Genomic DNA, 9,973 nt, shown 5'->3' on the forward strand with positions numbered 1-9,973 from the left:
ATACATGTTAATGGGGTTTGCTGAAGGAATTATGCTGTCACTCAGGGAGTGAGTTTAGTACACAATAATTAGTTTTTTAACTATCAACCCACTTCCACTATCCTCTCCAAGTAGTCCTCAGTGTCTGTTGTTCTCAGCTTTGTGTCCTTGTATACTGTGTTTAGTTCCCACTTGTAAGTGGGAACACGTGATATTTGATTTTCTGTTCCTGTGTTGGGTGGCTTAGGATGATGGCCTCAAGCTGCATCCATGTTTCTGCAAAGGGCATGATTTCATTATTTTTATGACTGTGTAGTATTCCAGGGTCTATATGTACCACATTTTCTTAAATCCAGGCCACTGTTGAAGGGCATCCAGGTTGATTTTATATCTTTGCTATTGTTAATAATGCAGCAATGAACATATGAGTGCATGTGTCTTTTTTGTAGAATGATATATTTGCTTTTAGAGGTATATCCAGTAATGCGGTTGCTGGTTTGAATACTAGTTCTGTTTTAAGTTGTTTAAGAAATCTCAAAATGGCTTTCCACAGTGGCTGAACTAATTTACATTCCCACCAACAGTGTATAGGCATTTTCTTTTCACCACAAGCCTAGGCAGCATCTGCTATTTTTTGACTTTTTAATAATAACCATATTAACTGGTGTGAGATAGTATCTCACTGTGGTTTTGATTTGCAAATCTTTGATGATTAGTGGAGTTGTGAATGTTTTCATATATTTAATAGTTCCTTTAAATAGTCTTCTTTTGGGAAGTGTCTGCTCATGTCCTTTCACCATTTTTTAAATGGGGCTATTTGGTTTTTGCTTCTTGATTTGTTTCAGTTCCTTATAGATTCTGGATATTACACCTTTGTCAGATGCATAGTTTACGAATATTTTCTCCCATTTTGTATGTAGTCTGTTTACATTGTTGATAGTTTCTTTTGCTGTGCAGAAGCTCTTTAGTTTAATTAGGTCTCATTTGTCAATTTTTGTTTTTGTTACAGTTGCTTTTTGGGACTTAGTCATAAAATCTTTGCCAAGGCCTATGTTGAGAAAAGTATTTCCTAGGTGTTCATTTAGGGTTTTTATACGTTGAGGTCTTATGCTTAAATCTTTAATTCAGCTTGAGTTGATTTTTGTAAGTGGTTAAAGAAAGGGGTCCAATTTTAATCTTCTGCATATAGTTATCCAGTTATCAAAGCACAGTTTATTGTATAGGAAGTCCTTTCCCCATTACTTGTCGTTGTCAACTTTGTCAAATATCAGATGGTTGTAAGTGTGCAGCTGTATTTCTTGGTTCTCTCTCCTGTTCCATTGGTCCATGGATGTGTTTTTGTACCAGTATTATGCTGCTTTGGTTACTTTAGCCTTGTAGTGTAGTTTCAAGTTGGTAAGTGTGATGCTTCTGGCTTTGCTCTTTTTGCTTAGGATTGCTTTGACTATTCAGGCTCTTTTTTTGGTTCTATGTGAATTTTGAAATTGCTTTCTATACTTCTGTGAAAAATGGCATTGGTAGTTTGATAAGAATAGCATTGAATATATTGATAGCTTTGGGCAGTATGGCCATTTAAATGATATTAATTCTTCCCATACATGAGCATGGAATATTTTTCCAGTTGTTTGTGTTGTCTCTATTTCTTTCAGCACTGTTTTGTAGTTCTCAATGTAGAGATCCTTCATGTTTTTGTTTGGATGTATTCCTAGATATTTTATTCTTTTTGTGGCTATTGCAAATGGGATTGCATTATTGATCTGGCTCTCAATGTGAATGTTATTGTCATATAGAAATGCTATTGATTTTTGTACATTAATTTTGTATCTTGAAACTTAACTGAAGTCATTTTTCAGTTCTAGGAGCCTTGTGGCAGAGTCTTTAGCATTTTCTAGCAATAGAATCATATCATCTGCAAAGACAGATAGTGTGACTTCCTCTTTTTCTATTTGGGTGCCTTTTATTTCTTTCTCTTGCCTAATTGCTCTGGCTACAAATTTCAGCACTGTGTTAAGTAGGAGTGGTGAGAGTGGGCATCCTTGCCTTGTTCCAGTTCTCAAGGGGAATGCTTCCAGCTTTTGCTCATTCAGCATGATGTTGGCTGTGGGTTTTTCATACATGGCTGTAATTAGTTTGATGTATGTTCCTTCAGAGCCTAATTTATTGAGGATTTTTAATATGAAGTGATGTTGTATTTTATCAAAAGCCTTCTCTGCATCTCTTGAGATGAGTACGTGGTTTTGTTTTTAATTCTATTTTGTGGTGAATCACATTTATTGATTTGCAGATGTTGAATCAAACTTGCATCCCAGGAGTGAAGCCTATTTAATCATGAGGTATTAACTTTTTGTTGTGGTGCTCAATTTGGTTTGCTAGTATTTTGTTGAGGACTTTTGTGTGTGTGTTCATCAGGGGTATTGGCCTGAAGTATCCTTCTATTATTGTGTCTCTGTGAGGTTTTGGTATCTTAATGGTGCTGACTTCATAGAATGAGTTAGGGAGGTGCCCCTCATCCTTGATTTTTTGGTATAATTTTAGTAGGATTGGTACTAGCTCTTCTTGGCACATTTGGTCAAATTCAGCTGTAAATCCATCTGGTCTAGGGCTTTATTTTTTGCTTAGTAGGTGTTTTTTATTACTGATTCAATTTCAGAAGTTGTTATTGGTCTACTCAGGGTATCAAGTTTTTCAATGTTGGGAGGCTGTGTGTTTCCAAAAACTTACCCATTTCTTCTAGGTTTTCTAGTTTATGTGCATAGAGGTGTTTGTTATAGTCTGTGATTATTTATTTTTTTCGTATTTCCATGGGGTTATTGTAATGTCACTTTTTTCCATTCTGATTGAACTTATTTTTATCTTCTCCATTTTTTTCTTTGTTAGTTGAACTAGCAGACTATCAATCTTGTGTATTCTTTGAAAGAACAAACTTTTGGTTTTGTAGATCTTTGTATGAATTTTTGCATCTCAGTTTTATTTCGTTTTCCTCTGATTTTGGTTATTTATTTTCTCCTGCTAGCTTTGGGGTTTGTTTGCTCTTGTTTTTCTAGTTCCTCCAGGTTTGATGTTAGGTTGTTACTTTGAGATCTTCCTTTTTGACGTCTTTAGTGCTATAAACTTACCTCTTAACACTGCTTTAGCTCTGTCCCAACAATTCTAGTATGTTGTGGCTCTTTTTTCATTAGTTTCAAATAATTTATTGGTTTCTCCATTGATTTTGTTTTTTACTCACAGTCATTTATAAGTGCATTGTTTAATTCCATGTAACTGTATGCTTTTGAGAGATCTTCTTAGTATTGATTTCTATTATTGTTATACTTTGGTCTTAGAATGTGAGTGATACGGTTAGATTTTTTTTTAAATTTGTTGAAACTTGTTTTATGGTCAAGCATGTGATCCATCTTAGAGCATGTACTGCATGCAGATGAGAAGAATGTGCATTCTGTTCTTATTTGGTGGAGTATTCTGTATATGTCTATTATATCCAATTGTTCAAGTGTTGAGTTTAAATCCAATATGTCTTTATTAGTTTTCTGCTTGGATGGTCTGAAACATTGTCAGTGAGGTGTTGATGTCTTCTAATATCATTTTATCATAATCTACATCTCTTCATAAGTCTCTATGTACCTGTTTTATGAATCTGAGTGTTCCAAATTTGGGTGTGTATATATTTAGAATAGTTAAGTTTTCTAGTTGAATTGAACCCTTTTTTATTATGTAACGACCTTCTTTGTCCTTTTAAATTACTGTTGGTTTAAAGTCTGTTTTATCTGATGTAAGAATGGCAATCCCTGCTCTTTGTTTTCTGTTTGCATGATAAATATTTCTCCATCCCTTTACTGTGGACCTGTGGGTATCATCGCATATGAGATGGGTCTCCTGAAGACTGCAGACAGTTGAGTCTTGCTTCTTTATCCAGCTTGCCACTCTATGCCTTCTAAGTGGGGACATTTAGCCTGTTTATGTTCAAGGTTAATATTGATGTGCAAGGATATGATCCTGTCATCATGTTGTTAGATCGTTGTTATGTAGACTTGATTATGTAGTTGCTTAATAGTGTCTGTGGCATATGTATGTAAGTGTGTTTTTGTGATGGTAGGTATCTTTCTTTCATTTCCAAGTTTAGCACTCACTTAAGGATGCCTTTTCAGGCAGATCTAGTGGTAACAAATTCTCTTAGCATTTGCTTCTCTGAAAAGGAATTTATTTCGCCTTCACATATGAAGCCTCGTTTGGTGGGATATGAAGTTATTTGTTGTAATTTATTTTCTTAAAGATGCTGAAAATAGGCCCCCAATCTCTTCTGGCTTCTAATGTTTTTGGTGAAAGGCCCACGTTAGCCTGGTAAGGCTGCCCTTATAGGTGACCTGATCCTTCTCTCTAGCTGCCTTTACAATTTTTCTTTCACATTCACTTTGGAAAATCTGATGAGTCTGTGTTTTGGGGATGTTTGTCTTGTATGATATCTCAAAAGGGTTCTCTGAATTTTTTAATTTGCATGATGACCTCTCTAGTGATATTGGGAAAATTTTCGTGGACTGTGTCCTAAAATATGTTTTCAAAGTTCCTTACTCTTTCTTCTCATTCAGGAATACCAATGAGTTATAGGTTTGGTCTCTTTACATAACTCCATATTTTTCAGAGATTTTGTGCATTTTAAAATTATTTTTTAAATTTTTGTTTACTTGCATTGATTCAAAGAAGTGGTCTTTGAGCTCTGGGATTCCTCAGCTTGATCTATTCTGTTGTTAATGCTTCCAATTGTATTATGAAATTTGTGTACTAAATTTATTATCAGAAGTTCAGTATGGTTCCTTCTTAAGATGGCTAGGTCATCTTTGAACTCTCGGATTATTTTACCGTTTTTCTTGTTTGGTTTCAACCCTCTGTATCTCTTTGAGCTTGGTTTCCATCCAGAGGCTGAATTCTGTGTTTGACAGTTCAACCATTTCAATCTGGTAAGAACCATTGCTGGGGAGCTAGTGTGATCATTTGGAGATAAGACGACACTCTGGCTTTTAGAGTTGCCAGAGTTTTTGTGCTGGTTCTTTGTCACCTGTGAAAGCTGATGTTAATTTATTCTTTGAAATTGCTGTCTTTTGGATGGGGCTTTTTGTTTTTATAGTCTTAATTTCTCTTGAGTGTTTGTGGTGCAAGTTAAATATGGTTGATTGGCTTCACGTCTGGATGCTTTTAGAGGGCCAAGGCTCACCTTGTCACTCTTGGACTGCTGCTTTTACCCTGGGGGACTGGGACTGAGCCCGTAGTCTTGTTATCTGGCCCCTTGAGACTGAGCACCAGCTGTGCTAGGGGGGTTGAGAGTCTCCCAAGCTGCTGGTAAAAGCATTCTGTTGGGGTTAGAAGGTGAAAGTGCTCCATCAGGTCAGTGGGGGTTGGTTGGTAAAAGCACTACGTCAGGGCAGTGGGGGCAATAGTCACAAGCACTCCCTCAGAGCGGCAGGGAGCCACTGGCTAAAGGGCTCCAGTGGGGCAGTGGTGGGGGCGGGGGCACTGGGGAAAGCACTCTGGTGGGATGGTGGGAGGGGCCCCCAGTGAAAGCAATCTGGTAGTGGTCACCTGCAAAAGCCCTCTGGTTGAGCAGTGGTGGCTTCACTGTGTGCCCGCTCCCATGGTGAAGTGGACAGGGGGCACTTAGATCAGTTTTGCCCTTGTTCTGCGGGAAAGACAGCTCTGCTCTCTTCAAGCCCTGTAGTTAACACAGCTGAGAGCCATCTAGAGGAGTATGGAGAGCATTGATGAATGGGCACCTATGGCCATGTTCCTTTGCAGCTATCCCCATGGCAACTCCCTGGGCTCTGTCTGTTCCATCTCTTTGCGCAGTTCCTCCTTTCAATTTATATGTCCATAAGAGTCATGGGATTTCCTGCAGTTAAGATCTTGCAGATCTGTGGTGAGAGTGGGTTACTCCACAGTTAGTTCATTCACCCCTACCTTAGGAGCCTTTCAGGGCCAGGAATGAATCCCAGTGCTTGGCAGCCCAGTGCAGGGTTCGCAGCTTCCTCTCTCTTCAGCCCCAATTTCTATATTTTTCTCTCTACTCACTCTCAGTGTATTTTCTGAGACGATTTGTTTGGAATATGCTGTTCTACCCTATATTCTGGTCTCTCTCAGTGGGAGAAGCTCATCCTGGCTGTGTCTTGTTGAGCATCTTGTCACAGTCTTTTGGGTTTTCCATAGATGTTCTTTATCAGGTTTAAGAAGTTCGATTCAATTTCTAGTTCGTTGACCACTTATCATGAAAGTGTTGGGTTTTGGCAAATGCTTTTTTCTACACTTAGGGAGAAAATTATGTTTTCTTTTTATTCATTTAGTATATTACATTAATTGATTTTCATATGTTGAACCAACTTTGAATTTCTGAAAGTTCCACTTAGCCATGGTGCATAATCTCTTTTATATATTGCTGGATTTTGGTTTACTATACATTTTCATCAGGATTTTTGCATGTTTATTCATAAGGGGATATTGGTCTGTCATTTTTTATATCGTGATATATTTTTATACTTTTGCTATCAGGTTAATATTGACCCCAAAGAATATATTGTAATGCTTGTTCTGCTCTTCCATATTTTGGAAGAATTTTCAAAGGATTGGTGTTAATTTTTCTTTAAATATCTGGTAGCAATTACCAGTAAAGCCATCTGAACCTGGACTTTCCTATGTGGGAAGTCATTGGATTACTGATTCAGTATCTTTACTCATTACATGCCTTTTTAAGTATTCTATTTCTTTTAACTCAGTTTTGACAGATTTTAACATTTTCCAACTATACTAGTTCATACAATTCCCTTATAATCCTACATGTTTCTCTATAGTCAGTAGTGATGTCTGCTTTTTTATTCCTGATTTTAGTAATTTTAGTGTTCTCTCTATTTTTATTGATCTATCTAGCTAAAGGATTGTCATTTTTGTTTATCTTTCAAAGAACCAAGTTTGGGTTTTGTTGATTTTCTCTATTGTTTTTCTGTTTTATATTTTGTTGATTTCCCCTCTAATCATTAGCTTGCTTTTGTTTAGTTTGCTCATTTTTTCCAGTTTCTCATTAAAGTGGGAGTGAATGTATTGATCTGAAAAATTTCTTAAATTAAAATATTACAAATATACATTTTCCTCCAAGCACTTTTTAAACTACATCCTATAAGTTTTGTTATATTGTGTGTGTGTGTGTGTGTGTGTGTGTGTGTGTGTTTCTTTTATTTATACCAAGGTCTTTTCTCATTTTTTTCTTTAACCCACTGGTTAGGAATGTGTTTTTATTTTTTATTTATATTTTTAATGTTTTCAAATTATTATAATTTTTTCCATGGGTTATTGGGGAACAGGTGGTGTTTGGTTACATGAGTAATTTCTTTAGTGATTTGTGAGAATTTGGTGCACCCATCACCTGAGCAGTATACACTGCACCCAATTTGTGGTCTTTTATCTCCCACCTGCTTCCCACCCTTTCTCCCTGAGTCCTCAAAATCCACTGTGTCATTCTTATGCCTTTGTATCCTCATAGCTTGTCTCTCACTTATGAGTGAGAATATTTAGTTTGGTTTTTTATTCTTGAGTTACTTCACTTAGAATAATAGTCTCCAGTCTCATCCAGGTTGTTATGAATGCCATGAATTTATTCCTTTTTATGGCTGAATAGTATTTCATTATACATATATGTATACATATACATACACTTATATACACACGTATATACATACACGTATATACACACGTATATACATACACGTATATACACACATACATACACGTATATACACATGTATATATGTATATACATGTTTATATGTATATACATATATAAGTATACATATATACGTATATATGTATATATGTGTGTATATATATAAAATACACGTATATATATTTATATATATATATATAAATCACAGCTTCTTTATTCACTCGTTGATTGATGGGCATTGGGTTGGTTCCACGTTTTTGCAGTTGTGAATTGTGCTGCTATAAACATGCATGTGCAAGTATCTTTTTCGTATAATGACTTATTTTCCCCTGGGTAGATACCCAGTAGTGGGATTGCTGGATCAAATAGTAGTTCTACTGTTAGTTCTTTAAGGAATTTCCACACTGTTTTCTATAGTGACTATACTAGTTTACAGAGGTGTTCCCTGATCACCACATCCATGCCAACATCTGTGTTTCTTTTTTTATTTTTTGATGATGGCCATTCTGGCAGGAATCAGGTAGTATCACATTGTGGTTTTGATTTGCATTTCCCTGATCGTTAGTGATGTTGAGCATTTTTTTATATGTTTGTTGGCCATTTGTATATCTTCTTTTGAGAATTGTCTATTCATGTCCTTAGCCCACTTTTTGATGGAATCATTTGTTTGTTTATTTGTTTCTGATTTGTTTGAGTTAATTATGCATTCTGGATATTAGTCATTTTTCAGATGTATAGATTGTGAAGATTTTCTCAACTCTGTGAGTTGTCTGTTTACTCTACTGACTCTTCCTTTTGCCATACAAAAGCTCTTTAGTTAAGTCCCAGGTATTTGTCTTTGTTTTTACTGCATTTGCTTTTGGGTTCTTGGTCATGAAATCCTTGCCTAAGCCAATTTCTAGAAGGGTTTTTCCAATGTTATCTTCCAGAATTTTTATAGTTTCTGGTCTTAGATTTAAGTCCTTGATCCATCTTGAGTTGATTTTTTTTATATAAAATGAGAGATGAGGATCCAGTTTCATTCTCCTTCATGTCGCTAGCCAATTATCCCAGCACCATTTGTTGAAAGGGGTGTTCTTGCCCTACTTTATCTTTTTGTTTGCTTTGTCAAAGATAAGTTGGCTGTAAGTATTTCGGTTTATTTCTGGGTTCTCTTTTCTGTTCCATTGGTCAATGTGGCCATTTTTATACCAGTACCATGTTGTTTTTGTGACTATGGCTCTATAGTATAGTTTGAAATCAGGTAATGTGATGCCTCCAGATTTGTTCTTTTTGCTTAGTCTTTCTTTGGCTATACAGGCTCTTCTTTGGTTCCATATGAATTGTAGGATTGTGTTTTTTTTTAATTCTGTGAAGAATGAGGGTGGTATTTTGATGGGAATTGTGATGAATTTGTAGATTGCTTTTGGCAGTATGGTCATTTTCACAATATTGATTCTACCCATCCATGAGCATGGGATGTGTTTTCATTTGTTTCTGTCATCTATGATTTTTTTCAGCAGGGTTTTGTAGTTTTCCTTGTAGAGGTCTTTAACAACCTTGGTTAGGTATATTCCTAAGTATTTTATTTTATTTTTTTGCAACTTTGTAAAGGGGATTGAGTTCTTGATCTGATTCTCAGCTTTGTCACTGTTGGTGTATAGAAGAGTTACTGATTTGTGTACATTAAATTTGTATCCAGAAACTTTGCTGAATTTTTTAAATCAGTTTCAGGAGCTTTCTGGAAGAGTCTTTAGGGTTTTCTAGGTAAACAATCATATAATCAGCAAACAGCAACAGTTTGACTTTCTCTTTACTGATTTGGATGCCCTTTATTTCTTTCTCTTGTCTGATTGCTCTGGCTAGGACTTCCAGCACTATGTTGAAGAGGAGTGGTGAGAGTGGGCATCCTTGTCTTGTTCCAGTTTTTAGAGGGAATGCTTTCACCTTTTCCCCATTCAGTATTATGTTGGCTGTGGGTTTGTCCTAGATGGCTTTTATTACATTGATGTACCTTATATGCTGATTTTGCTGGGAGTTTTAATCATAAAGGATGCTGGATTTTGTTGAATGCTTTTCTTGCATCTGTTGATATGATCATGTGATTTTTGTTTTTAATTCTGTTTATGTGGGGTATCACATTTATTGACTTGTGTATGTTAAACTGTCCCTGCATCCCTGGTATGACATCCACTTGATCATGATGTGTTAACTTTTTGATATGTTATTGGATTCGTTTACCTAGTTTTTTTCTTTAGGATTTTACCATGTACGTTAATCAAGGATATTGGTCTGCAGTTGTTTTTTTGTTTTGTTTTG

Source organism: Pan paniscus, chromosome X, assembly GCF_029289425.2.
Source record: "Pan paniscus chromosome X, NHGRI_mPanPan1-v2.0_pri, whole genome shotgun sequence".
NCBI lineage: Eukaryota > Metazoa > Chordata > Mammalia > Primates > Hominidae > Pan > Pan paniscus.